Genomic DNA, 14,817 nt, shown 5'->3' with positions numbered 1-14,817 from the left:
CAAGATACAATATCAATGTATGAAAATCAATTATATCTTTATATATACGAGGAATAAATGATCCAAAAGTGAAATTAAGAAAACAATTCCATTCATAATATCATCAAAAAGAATAAAAGTTTAGGAATAGATTTAACAAAAGAATTGTAAGACAAGTACACTGAAAATTATAAAACACTGCTGAGGAAAATTAAAGAAAATCTAAATAAATGGAGAGACATTCCATGTTCATGTATTGGAAGACTCCATATTGCTAAAGTGGCAGTTCTTCCAAAATTAATCAATAGTTTCAGTGCAGTCCCCATCAAAATTCCAGCAATGTGTATGTGTCTCTCTCTATAATTGATAAGATTATCCTAAAACTTATATGAAAAACCAAAAGCCTCAGAATAGCTAAAAAACAATTTTTAAAAGAAATCTGGCAGACTTTCATGTTAAAACTTTAAAAGCTTACTATGTATATGTATGGTTGAGTTGCTTTGCTGTGCACCTGAAACTATCACAACATTGTTAATTGGCTATACTCCAATATAAAATAAAAAGTTTAAAAAAAGGCTTACTATGAAGCTACAGCAATCAAGACAACATGATACTGCATTAAGGATAGACATATATAAATGGAACAGAACTGAGAGTCCAGAACTGCACTCTTATATTTACAGTCAATTGATTTTTCAGCAATGGTACCAAGGCAATTCATTGAGAAAGGATAGTCCTTCCAACAAATGGTGCTGGTACACATGGACATCTATAAGCCAAAAGATGAACTTAGACCCTTACCTAACACTATACACAAAAATTAATTCAAAATGAATTGTAGATCTAAATGTTAGAGCTAAAACTATAACAACCTTTAGGAGAAAATTTTTTAAGACCTTAGGTTCTATAAAAATGTCCTAGATACGATCCCAAAAACATGACCCATAAAAGAAAAAAATTGTTAAATTGGAGTTCATCAAAATTTTAAACTGTTGTGCTTCAAAAGATACCATTAAGAAAATAAAAAGACAAGCCACAGCCTGGGAGAAAATATTTGCAAATCACATATCCAGTAAAAGATGTGTATACAGAACATACAAAGAACTCTTACACACAATAATAAGATAAACAACAATTAAAAATTGGCAAATGATTTGAATAGATATTTCCCCCAAGAAAATATATGAATAACCAATAAGCACATGAAAGGATGCTCACCATCATTAGTCATTAGGAAAATGCAGATTAAAACCACAATGAAATACCATTTCGTATCTGCTAGAATGGCTATGATCAAAAAGACAGACAATGAGAAATGTTGCAAGGATATGGATAAATAAGAGCTCTCATACATCGCTGGGGGAGATGTAAATGGTGCAGCCACTTTGAAAAACTGGAATTTCTTAAAAAGTTAAACATACCTTTACTATATTACCGAGCAATTCCACTCCTTGGTATCTACCCAAGCTAAATGAAAACATATGCCCACACAAAAAATTTCTACACCAATATTCAGAGAGCATTATCCATAAAAGCCAAAAAGTGGAATCCACGCAAGTGTCCATCAATGGATGAATGGATAAACAAAAGGTGGTATATCCAAACAATGGAATTTTATTTGACAATAAAAAGAAATGAAGTTCTGATAATTGCTACAACATAGAAGAACCTCAGAAACATGCTATGAGAAATAAGCCAGACATCAGGGGCCACAAATTGTACATCTCTATTTAGGTGAAATATCCAGAAAAGGCAAATATATAGAGACAGAAAGTAGATTAGTGGTTGCCTGGGGCTGACTGCAACTGGGCACAAGATTTCTTTTTGGGATGATGAAAAAATATCCTAAAACTGGATGATGGTCATAGTTGCACAACTCAGTAAATTAAAAAAATCATTAATCGTACACTTAAAATGGGTGCATTTACAGTATACAAATTATACCTCAATAAATTGATTTAATAATTCTAATGGAAACCAAATTCCCCACTTAAGGTACAAAACATACTTCAGTTACTTTGTAAAGCAAGGCCCTTAGAAGCATCTCTTTATACAGTTACTAACCATAATAACTATCACAGTTATTGAGCTCTTACCATAAGCCATAAACTACCCTAAGCACTTGAAATGCATTTGCTCCTTTAATGCTCATAATAAATTTGAGTTTGATTTAGTAACGTCATGAAAGTCACACAGGTGGCCAAACCAGTACTTAAATTAATGTCTGCCTGACTCTAGAGTCCTTGCTGTACATCCCTATATTCTTATCTATTAATATGAAGCTTGAAAAAAAGAACAAACCACCACCTTTAAAGAGATCTGGAAGACCTGATACCCATTTGACAGAATAGTAAGTACAATAGCAATTATGATCACAGACTTTAAGACAAAGAAAGTGTATTAGTCTCTAATTCTGTGTAAAAAAAATTACTCTAGACTTAGTGATGTAAAACAACAATAAATATTTATTATCTTGCAGTTTCTGTAGGTCAAGAATCTGGGGCTGGCTTGGCTGGGTGGTTGTAGCTCAGGGTTTCTCATGAGGTTGCACTCAAGATGTCAGCCAGGACTGCAGTCATCTCAAAGCTCAACTCAGGCTGGAGCATTCACTTCCAAGGGGGCTCACTCACATGCTTGGTAAGCTGGTGCTGGCTGTTGGTGGGAGGCCTTAGTTCCTCTGTACACAGTCATCTCCACAGGGTTGCATGTGTGTCCTCGTGACACGGTTGCCCACTTCCTCCAGAGCAAGCTGTCCAAGAGATCAAAGTTGCAGTTGTGTTGTCTTTTATGACCTAACCTCCAAGGTCACACACCATCATTTTTTCAATGTCCTATTCAGTGTAGGAAGAGTCTCCACAAGAACATAAATATCAAGAGGAGAGGATCATCACAGTCCCTCTTGGAGGCTGGCTAACAGCAAAGGTTCAGCTCACTCTGGGAGGGCTGAGAGAACTGGAGTTGCCAAGCGTTCAGTCCCACATGTACCACAGACATACACATGACACTCTCACCAAGTTAAAACTACTTGCTCCAAAGTCATGGATAGCAGCCTGTCCCTTTGGGCTGCAGTCTCATTCTGCTTGCCACACGTGACAATCTGAGTGGACCCACATGGTGAATGGGAAGCGAGAATGACTTTTGGTGCCTCTGAAATCCCCTTATCCTCTCTATCTGCAGTCTTATTATGGTATCCTCCCTTCTGTTGATTTCCTATCCTGCACATAGCTTCTCTGAACCTCCCCACATCCCCTATTCCTCATCAAAATGGACCTGTCCCGCATCCCATCTTTTTGAATCCTCCTTTTCATCTAGAGCTTGGAAAGTTCTAAATCCAGAATACTCATTCAAGGTAGTGGGTTAGGAACTCATTCAGTATATTTGCATTCTAACTGCCTTCCAAAGCTTTAGCCCCCAAATGGAGGCATATGAGGGTTTTAGTCATCTTCAGGCAAAGGGAGAGCATTTCTGTCTCTTCAAATTATATCAAGTTGATTCAAACCATATCTTCATGCATTCATTCATTCAGTTAATCACCCAACCAGCGTTTACTGAGGGCCTACCATGTACCGTGCACTGTACTTGGCACCATAAACCTCATCTTGGATACTGTGAATGCATGTCAGCAAAACATTTTATAGGTCACACAACTGCAGAGTATGGAAAGATCGAACATAGGCTCCTTTCCTAAGGTTCCAAGGGAAGGGAAGGAGCACACAAAGGCATCTCCTCGTATAGCACCCTATGATATGCATACATTACTGGAAGGGTAGATTTGTTAGAGTCTCAGCCACACCTAGGAAAAGCTTGTCAGCCAAAAGCAAAACCCAAATTAGTTCCTTTGAGTGCAGCTTTTTTAAAGTACATTTAAAGTACCACCCCCATGAATGCTTCAAAAGGTACATTTCTGAACCCTATGAATATGAAAATATAATTCACATCTAAGAGTTGACATTCTGCCTAAAATAAGGCAGCTAACAAATGTTGCCTTCGGAATAATTAGATATTACAAGTGTAAAGAGCTATCAGGACAGGACACCATTGTTTTAGAAACCAACCAATTAAAAATGTATTACAGGGCTTCCCTGGTGGCGCAGTGGTTGGGGGTCCGCCTGCCGATGCAGGGGACGCGGGTTCGTGCCCCGGTCCGGGAGGATCCCACGTGCCGCGGAGTGGCTGGGCCCGTGGGCCATGGCCGCTGAGCCTGCGCGTCCGGAGCCTGTGCTCCGCAACGGGAGAGGCCACAACAGTGGAGGCCCGCGTACTGCAAAAAAAAAAAAAAAAAAAAAAAAATGTATTACATTCCTCAGCAACTCTTGGGTTCCCCCCACCCCCATTAACAGAGAGAAATAGAGGAATGAAGAGTTTATTCAGTCAACAAAAATTTCTCAGTAACTATTCTGTATCGTAATTAACTGTCCTGGTGCTGGAAATACAGAGATGGACAAGACAGACACATAAATTGAATAAATATTTCAGAAATTTACTCACAGGGGTGAGCAATGCTAGAAGATAGTCCAAAAATATGCAACCCTACACTTCAAGAAAAAATTTTTATGACCAGGACCATGGTCTTATTTTAGCATACAGGGAAGCAGTATAACATACTCATCTTGGAAAACAAGTCCTAAAGTCTGACTACTTGAGTTCAAATTTCAACTCTACCATTTAGAAGTTGTAAGACCTTGGGTCATGTAAATTTTCTAAGTCCCAGTTTCCTCACTTAAAAATAAAGCCTGCTTTGGGGTGCCCTTGAGATAACTGAGATACATAACAGAGCATACTGCCTGGGAATCCCCTGGCGGTCCAGTGGTTAGGACTCCACGCTCTCACTGCCGAGGGCCCAGGTTTGATTCCTGGTCAGGGAACTAAGATCCCACAAGCTGCGTAGCGTGGCCAAAAACAAAACAAAACAAAACAAACAAACAAAAAATCACAAATTGGTGGGGGAAAAAAAGCATACTGCCTCCTATATAATGAATGCTTAGTTAATGTTATCTGTAATTTTATTAACTATGGATCAAAGTAATAATAAAATTAGTTTCCATTCCTTGAGGATACACTCACATTATGAAAGAAGGCTCAGGTTTATATTTTCTCCATGTATTTATTCAGCCACTTATTTACATCTTTGACATCTTTCTTGCCAAAACCAAGGAGAATATAGGATCCCAACACTTTCTTTAAATGTCTTACTTGGCCTCACTTAGATTTTGCTCACTCCAGATACTTGAGAGCATAAGTTTCTTCACTCCCACACTCCAAACCCCATTTCTCTTTTCCTTCCCCTTCTTCTCAAGGGCATCATGGATTAACAAATGGGCTCAACCCCCAAAATAAAGTCAACTCTTCTCATAGGTATAATAGCAGTCAGAGACACAGTGCCAGAGCTTTTAGCACAAGAATGAAATCCCAATATGAGCACGTGGTCTCTGTTTTAAAAATGGTTTGGGTAACCATTTTAGAAAGGGAATTTTTAGCCCTGAAAAAATTCACTATATCCCAGGCAGAAAAGCGATCCTTCAATATATGGACCCAGATTTCATCCACCTATAGAAAAAAAAGTCACTGTAAAGCAAATAGCTATTATTCACCTTAGGAGAAAAGGCAGAGGTGTGCCATTCTTTCATTTCTCATTTTTTTTCATGTCAGTGAATAATAATGACATTTACTCCCTTCATCCTCAGTTCTTTATTCTTCTGTTTTAAATGTTGCTGGGGTTGTTCCTAAAAAAAAAAACTGTCTTGCATAACTTAAGCATCTCATATAACTCAAAATATGGTTATGGTTTCAGCTTCTTAAGATTATTAATTTGAATTCCATTTCTGGGTTCAAACTGTATATATGTGCAAAACCACACATGCAGATGTGTTTATGTTACCAGGTAGCATAAGGAGATAGTGTAAAAAAAGCATGGGTTCCCAAGTCAAACAAGTTAGGGCTCAAATACCAGGTCTGCCATTTACTAGCTGTGTTTAGTAGGCAAACTATTTACCCTCAATGAACCTCAATTTTCTCACCCATGCATTGGGTTTATCGAACGAATAAATGAGATAAGATCTGTAGAATGCTTGGCACCCTAATAGGTGGTCCATAAGTATTAGCAGCCTCTTTTGGAGGAGGTATAGGAAGGGAGTCACGTGTAACTTAAATTTCCACAGGCTGCCCAATTCTTTGTGTAGACAGTAGAAACTCAAATCCCACTGGTTCAGTCCCATCACCCGCACCAGGACACCTTTCTCCCCAAAGTCTCCCCACTTACTTCTGAGAATTCTTAGAAAAATTTTATATGTGTTCACAAAATCTTCACCCACCTTGGCCTTGGTTTTGGAGTCCCGAAGACCTGTGAAGCCAAAAATAGTCCTCCCTTCACCATTTCCCCCAGCTTCAGTGTTCTCCAGAAGAGCATCATTTTCCATGCCATGGAAGCAGCTTTTGCTTCTCCTCAAAGCTGTGGATCATGAGGTATTTGAACAGAACTGGTTTGTTTTGAGTCCTTACTCTGATGCGCCACACTGCGTTCTAGGCATTCATGGCGGAAAAGCCCCTCCTCCCAGCTCTGTGCTGCATTTTGTCACCTGGTCCCTAAGAAGCACTATTTTTTTCCCGAGTATGACAGGAAGCCTCATGAGAAAACCTTCTTTAGTTTCTGCCAGAAGCCCCTCTGCTCATGGGCCACATACTTCCTCGCTGGCCACAAGCTGGGACACATACCATGTTTTCCTCCTGTGTCACATGCCCTCTGTGTCATGCCCATATCTCCTCAGGCCTTACCGATGGCCAACAGCTGCATCACTTTGCCTGAGGCCTTCTTCAGTAGCCTGCCTGCCCTGCTTGCAGGCAGTCTTCTTGGGTGCAGTCCTCAGCCAATGACTGACAGGAATAGGTGTGGATAACTCCAAGGCCTATGTTCTACATCAGCTTCTAGAGTTCCCCAATACAAGGAAACTCCAGTTAACCACAGTGGTAACTGGCTTGATAAGGCATCATTCATTCAGTGACTCTTTTCTTACCTGTCTCACTTCCCTACCCCCTTATTAGTATTTCTTAGGATTATCTCCCCTCAAAACTACTTGCACTCAAATCCTTGTCTTCAAGTCTACTTCTAGGGGAACCTAAACTAAGACGATTGCCTCATGTCCCCATCTTTCTCTCCAGACCCAAAGAGCACATATCTCCCCAGGCAAAATCAACACATACCAGTAAATACTTGAGGAACTACTGATCCACCAGTTCCTTAGACATGGCCAAGGTCTGAATCCAGATCAGCCCCAGCTGGGCATTCTTCTACAAATATAAGTATCCTCCCATATACAGAGATCCTGGGTTAGGTGCCCCTTCTATCGACTTCTCCAGTTTCTATGTTTCCCCAGTTGTCATAATGGCAATGCTGTATTATAATTCCATATTTTATTAACCACTGATGCCATCACATTCTAAGGTCTGTGAGGGCAGGACAGTGTCTGTCTTGTTTATCATTTATACCTATTACATATGATAGTGTATTGTGCAGAGTCAATCCTCCATAAGCACAGGTTGATTTCAATTAAATTTCTAAGGAATAACAAAAGCCTGACACCTCAGGCAGTCTGAAACCAGGGAAAAGGAATGAGCTCATACTAATCAATAATACTGACCACTTGCAGAGAGTCAGCTATATGCCTGGTCCTATGTTAAGTAATTTTCAAACATTATTTCATGGAACATTTATATTTACCTATGAGATAGGTACTACAATTCTCATTTTAGGATAGGGAACATGAAATATAGAAAAGTTCAACACCTTGGCCAAAGATACACTGCTACTAAGTAGCAACATTGGTAACAGATTCAGGTCTGTCTGAATCCAAGAGTTACCTTATTAAGCACTACACTGTCTCTGTTGAGAATCTCTCAATACTATTCTGCTTTGCACATAGAAAGTATCATCAGAGGCCAAGCATTATTGTTTGAATAATGGTGATAGTTTAATGACCATTAAAAATAAGTGTAGTGGCTTGAATGGTGGCCCCCCAAATATGTCCATGTCCTAATCCCCAGAACGTGTGAATGTGACCTTACTGAAAAAAAGGATCTTTGCAGATGTAATTGAGTTAAGGATCTTGAGATGAGGAGATCATCCTAGATTATCCAAGTAGACTTTCAATCTAATGACAAGTATCCTTAGAAGAGGCAGACGGAAGAGGAGGAGGCAATGTGACCATGGAGGCACCAGAAGCTGGAAGAGGTAAGGAATAGATTCTTGCCTAGAGCCTTCTGAGAGAGTGCAGCCCTGCTGATACATTAATTTCAGATTTCTGGCCTCCAGAACTGTGAAAGAACAAATTTCTGTTGTTTTAAGCCACCGTGTGTGGTAATTTGTTATGGTAGGCCTAGGGGACTAATATAGGCCCAACATTCATTTGTCCATTCATTCATTCTACAAACATTTGAAAAGCATCTCTTATTACATGCAAGACACTGCTACACAAACAGATGAGACGCTATCTCTGCCTTCAAGAAATTTATAGTTAAGTTCAGGACCTTATGCCTGAGTCGTATGGGCATTCTACTCTGGCACTAGACCTACTGGCCATTTTGCTGGCCAGTCCACTGCATAATTATGTGGCAAGTTAGAGTGCTAGGCCGCCATTGGATATCTCTGAAACTTGAAAGAGATAGGGATCTTGAAGATCATTTGGTTCAACCTCTCCCCTCCACCCAGTATAGGAATCCACTTTTCAGAGTTCCGGGTAGGGGGCCATTCAGCCTCTTTTTGAGCACTTCCCCAGTGAGTAGTGTATCCCCTTCATACTAAATCTCTCACGTATGGGCAACTTTCACTGTAGAGTTCTCACCGTCACTGAGCTCCAATTTGCCCATTATGGCTTCCATCCAATTATCAAAATTCTATCCTCAAGACCCATAAGAATATGCCTAATTCTTCTTTCATATAACAATCCCTCAAATTATTTAAAACACCTGATATGTTTCCCCAACTATCTTCTGCTACCTGGCAACTAGCCCAGTTTAACTTACCATTCCTCAGGTGAAGTGGTTTCTAAACCTTTCACCATATTGCATTCCTTCTCTAAATACAGTATCGTTTATCCATACAATTTAAAATATGGCACTGAGAACAGAATACAGTTTACACATAACTCAAGCAGAGGAGAATGGGACCATTATCTCCTTTATTCTGGGCTTAACTCACACATCCTAAGACTGTATTCATATTGTAAAAAAATGATGTTACACGATTGACTCATTCTGACCTTCTTGGCAGCTGAAACCTAAGTGTTTTACTGAATTTCCATTAAACCTGGTTTCCCTTATATGCCTATATGCTTGATTTTGGAATCTATGTGAAATATTTTTTATTTACTTCTGGAAATTGCCTGGTTTTTGTTTCAGCTAATTTTTCCAAGCTGTCAAAATACCTTTCAATTCTGATTTCTCATCCAGCATATTAACTTGCTTTGAGTGATTCTCATTCCCATGCTCCCCCACCCCATCCCTGGAACTTACCACTATGTCTTCAGGCTCTGGTTTAAACCCTTTCTTTCTGTACTCTTAGAACCTGTTCACATACTCCGATAAGCCATTACTCCTAGCCCTTGACTCCTGTCAAGTCATGACAAACAATTTCTGGGTCAGGGCTCCAATCTCTAAAGTTCCTTCCAGCTCTAATCTTTTATTCATGTTAGAAACTGGCAGATATTCAAAATCATTGCAGTTGATAGGATGCATGTAAATGTAGGGGGCAGCTAGCACCTTATGAGATCCAGGAAGACAACCAATGTTTTATAAATGGCATCAAAGCAACATAACTGGGGAAGACCCTGGGGAATTACAGCATCGTTAAGTTCACAGCAAGGTTTTGGAAGCCCTTTTGGGTTCTATTCTCTGAGCTGCAGGTATAAACCTGAAGAACCCAAATGTGGCTCTCATAGGCCTATGGACCAGTTCTAAAGCGCTGGGGGCATCACCACCTGACACTATCAAAACTAACTCAGTAAGAAGGGCCCAGAGTTCACTGTGGCTATTGGGGCATAACAAATAGTATCTTGTCAATACCTTGCAGTCATTCTTCATTGAATTAAAAGGCATGTCGATAAGAGAGGTGAAAGGATGAGGTAGGAAGATGTGACATGTTTGGGAAAAAGAAGAAATCCTGTTTCAATGCCACATTTTCTGATTATTTTTCTCCATTTCTTTTCTGAAAAAAAATTCAGTGGAGTAGTTTGTGGTGGTGAGGATGTGATGTAAGAAAAAAGAGGGAAAACTACTATTTAGAAGTTGTTTTATTACTATTTTACAAATTTTCATATTCCCTATGCTATTGAGATGCCAGTCATATTTAAAAGTATTTATGGGACTTCCCTGGTGGTGCAGTGGTTAAGAATCTGCCTGCCAATGCAGGGGACATGGGTTCGAGCCCTGGTCTGGGAAGATTCCACATGCCACAGAGCAACTAAGCCCATACGCCACAACTACTGAGCCCACGTGCCACGACTACTGAAGTCCGTGCGGCCTACAGCCTGTGGTCCGCAACAAAGAGAAGCCACCACAATGAGAAGCTCGCGCACCGCAATGAAGAGTAGCCCCCTCTCGCCGCAACTAGAGAAAGCCTGCGCGCAGCAACAAAGACCCAACGCAGCCAAAAATAAATAAATAAATTTTAAAAATAAAAATAAAAGTATTTATGACAAATGATGGGCTAGAAGGGCTAAAAAAATTAAAATTAAGCAAGTACCATCAATCCAAAGTCTCCAATGATACTTTATACCTACATAGCACTTTACATTTCTCAAAACACTTTTTGCATGCATTAAAACTTCACGACAGGGCTTCCCTGGTGGCGCAGTGGTTGAGAGTCCGCCTGCCGATGCAGGGGACACGGGTTCGTGCCACGCTCCCGGAGGATCCCACATGCCGCGGAGCGGTTGGGCCCGTGAGCCGTGGCCGCTGAGCCTGCACGTCCGGAGTCTGTGCTCCGCAACGGGAGAGGCCACAACAGTGGGAAGCCCACGTACCGCAAAAAAAACTTCACGACAACCCTGTGGAACTGCCATTATTATCTCTGCTTCAAGATGAGATTTGGTAAGGTCAAGAGACTTGCCCAAGTTTATAAAAGTAGTGAGAAAAGGCAGAACTGGGAACTGAACTGTTATATTCCAAGCAGTATTCTTTACACTATGGTACAACTATTCTGAAAGAAGAAAGAACAAATCATTACTAGCACAGCAATCCTGAAAAACTGCAAGTATCTTTAGATTTCATACAAAAGGAGTGGAGATTCCTTTCTTTTATATACAGATGGAAATAATGCAATCACTCTGCAAGTCCCCTATCTCAGTCTCCCTCAGTTAGTCCACAAAGATGTTTCTAACTACTCCAATTTAACGATTTAACAAATGTTTATACTTGCAACACATAAGGTGCTATGCTAAAGGAGTGGAAATTACAGAATTATCTTGGCTCTCAAAAATATTATCATCCAGTAGAGAAGACAGGTGTCTTAGTTATCTATTGCTGCATAACACACCAACCCAAAACATAATGGTTTAAGAGAACAGCAACCATCTCCTATTGCTCATGATTCTATAGGTTGGCTAGGCTTAGCTGGGCAGTTCCTCTCTTCCGCCAGCATTTGGGCGTCCCCAAGACTACCCTCAGGTTCACTAGAAGGACTCACAGAACTCAGAAAAGCCATTATACTCAGAGTTATAATTTATTACAGTGAAAGGATACAGATTAAAATCAGCAAAGGGAAGGGCACATAGGGCAGGGTCCAGGAGAGACCAGGCATGGAGCTTCTAGTTGTCCTTGCCCAGTGGAGTTGGATGGACAGAACTTACTTCTCCCAGCAGTGATGTGTAGCAACATGCACAGAATATTACCAACCAGGGAAGCTAACCTGAGACTTGGTGTCCAGAGATTTTACTGGAGCTCGGTCACATAGGCTTGGCTGACCCCCTACATGGCTGACCTTAGTCTCCAGCCCCTTCAAAGATCAAGCTGATACCACATGGCCCAAGTCCCTTACAATAAATCACATTATTAGCAAAAACTATCTGGTATGGCCCATGGCCCCCAGGTAAACAAAGACACTCTTGCCAGACAGGACACTCCAAGGTCTTAGAGATACCTCTCAGAAGCTGAGCAGGACCAAACCTTTCTTTGGGGAAGATTAATCCTTTGTTGCATATCCACATAATGTCTGCTGGGGCTGCAGACATATGGAGACTTGATTACATTGAAACATCCAAAATGGCTCACTCACATGATGGCAGTTGGTGCTGGCTATAGGCTGAGAGAACTCAGCTGGGGCTGTCAGTTAAAATATCTTATACATGGCCTCTCCATGTAACTTGGCCTTCTCATAACATGGCAGATGAGTTCTAAGAGGGAGCCTTCCACGTACACAAAAACAGAAGTTTCAGGTATCTTAAGACCCAGCCTTGGAAGTTGCACAGTGTCACTTATACTGTATTATACTGGACAAAGCAAGTCACAGACTGAAGAGGAGGGAAAATCAACTCTACCTCTTAATGGGGGAAGTAGAAAAGCATTTACAGCCTTATTTAATGCATGGAACAGCAGATAGGTTTCCTTCAAAGGGACTAGAGTTTTCTTTTCCAAACTCCAGTGACACTGCCCTGAAGACACAGTGTGAACCCTTGTTGGAACAAAACAACTGGAGGGAACTGTAGCTTATACTCTGGATCCTGTTCTGGGTCTCAGAACTACAGGAGAGTTGAGACCAAGGACAAACCACATAGCTATGCCATATTTGTAAGAGGCATACAGTCTATGTGACAAGCTAAAGGAGAGATGGTGAGTGCATTGTAGTCGGCAGCTGCTGACTGCAGTCGGCAGAAGACAAATACATATATACTTAGATACATACAAAGCAACCACAGAAAAACTCTCACCTCTCCAATGTCCCTGTCTCCAGGGAAGCCACCATCTCTGTATCTCCTTTCTGGGACATAAACCAGTTGCTAGAACCTTGAAATATTTAAGAGTCTTAGTTTGGCAAATCTGTACCACTGAAGTGGCTCTACTAATCCTAAATTTATCATTGGCCACATGATGAAGACCTTGACGGCCAACTGTGCATATGAAAACTCCATAAGACAGGCAGTTTCTTTTAATACTAGAGAGTCCTGGTAAAAACAACAAAATGGTTTACCAAAATGACCAAGTAACTACAAGTTCAAGACACTGTGTTTCCAGTTTCAGTTCAAGAAAAGATTTTTTTTCCCATGAGTTTTGTCACCCTCTACCTCATTCAAAAAAGAATCAAATTTTCCAAAAAAATGAGGAAGACTTCCTAAACAATCAAACAAGACTGTCAAAAACTGATAGATCTGAAAGGAGCAACAGACAAATCCACAATTATAGTTGAAGACTTCAACACCTCTTTCAGTAATTGATAGAACAAGTAGACAGAAACTCAGTAAGGATATAGATGACCTGGACAGCACTATCAAGCAACTTGACCAAATTGCCGTTTATAGAAGACTCCATCCAATAAAAGCAGAATACACATTCTCTCCAAGTGCACATGGAACATCCACCAAGATAGACCACATTCTGGGACATATAACAAAGCTGAACAAATTTAAAAAATAGAAATCATACAAAGTACATTCTCAGACCATAACAAAATTAAACTAAAAATCAATAATAGAAAGATATCCAGAAAATCACCAAATATTTATAAATTAAATGATATACTTCTCAGTAACCCATCTCTAGAGAGTCAAAAGAAATCATCTCAAGGGAAATTTTAAGACATTTTAAACTAAAATGAAAATGAAAATAGAATGTATAAAAATTTGTAGTGCTACAACATGGATGAACCCTGAAAACACTCTGCTAAGTGAAAAAAGTCAGACACAAAGGGACAAATATTTAATAATCCCACTTATCTGAGGTACCTGAAAAAGGCAAATTCATAGAGATAGAAAGTAGAATAGAAGTTAGCGGGGCTGGGAGGAGATGATGAAAAAGTCCTGGAAAAGGATAGTGGTGGTTGCACAACATTGTGAATGTACTTAATGCCACTAAATTTCTCACTTAAAAATCATTAAAATTGTAACTTTTATGCTATGTATATTGTACCATAATAAAAAATGCACGGGATGCTGATAAAATAGTACTTAGAGGGAAATTTACAGCATAGCATTAAATGAAAATGTTAGAAAAGAAGAAATATCTAAAATCAATAACTTAAGCTTAGACTTTGGGAAGCTAGAGAAGAGCAAATTAAACCTAAAGCAAGCAGAAGGAAGAAAGTAATAAAAATTAGGGAAGTCAAAGAAATTGAAAAGAGAGAGGACTCAATAAAAGCAAAACTTAGATCTTTGAAAAGATCAATAAAATTGATAAATCTTTAGCCAGCATAACCAAGAAAATTTTTAAAAAGACGCAAATTATCAATATCAGGAATAAAAGAGGAAGATCACAGCCAATCATACTTAAAGGTTAATAAGAGAATACTATGAACATTCCTATGACCATAAACTGAATAACTTAGATGAAAGACACAAACTACCAAATATCATCCAAGGTCAAAGAGATAACCTGAATAGCCATGTATTGCAGAAACTGAATTGATAGTTTAAAACCTTCCCCCCCAAAACTCCTGGCCCAGATGATTTCATTGGTGAATTTTACCAAACATTTAGGAAAAAACAATATCAATACTACATAATCTCTCACAGAAAATGGAAGAGGAGGGAACATTTCCCAACTCATTCTATGAGGTTAGCATTATCCTAATCAAAACCAAACTATACAGACCAATATCTCTCACAAACATAGATGCAAAAATCCTTTAAAAATTAGCAA

General features: G+C 39.7%; 1 long non-coding RNA gene across 2 annotated transcripts in view; it reads right to left on the bottom strand.

Annotated features, from left to right (window-relative positions):
- Positions 1–2,426: 2,426 nt before the first annotated feature.
- LOC132513727 (uncharacterized) overlaps positions 2,427–14,817 on the bottom strand; it is a 124,193-nt gene continuing 111,802 nt past the window's right edge. Inside the window, exon 4 of one of the 2 annotated variants that reach the window (XR_009538526.1) lies at positions 2,427–2,728. This is a non-coding gene — a long non-coding RNA (uncharacterized LOC132513727). Of the gene's footprint in view, positions 2,729–5,576; positions 5,703–14,817 lie in introns of those variants that run through there. The other variant, XR_009538525.1, reaches the window with a different exon arrangement.

The sequence above is a fragment of the Lagenorhynchus albirostris genome, chromosome X (assembly GCF_949774975.1).
Source record: "Lagenorhynchus albirostris chromosome X, mLagAlb1.1, whole genome shotgun sequence".
Classification (NCBI taxonomy): domain Eukaryota; kingdom Metazoa; phylum Chordata; class Mammalia; order Artiodactyla; family Delphinidae; genus Lagenorhynchus; species Lagenorhynchus albirostris.
Note: the sequence above shows the minus strand (reverse complement) of the source record. Positions and strands in the feature narration are given on the sequence as shown.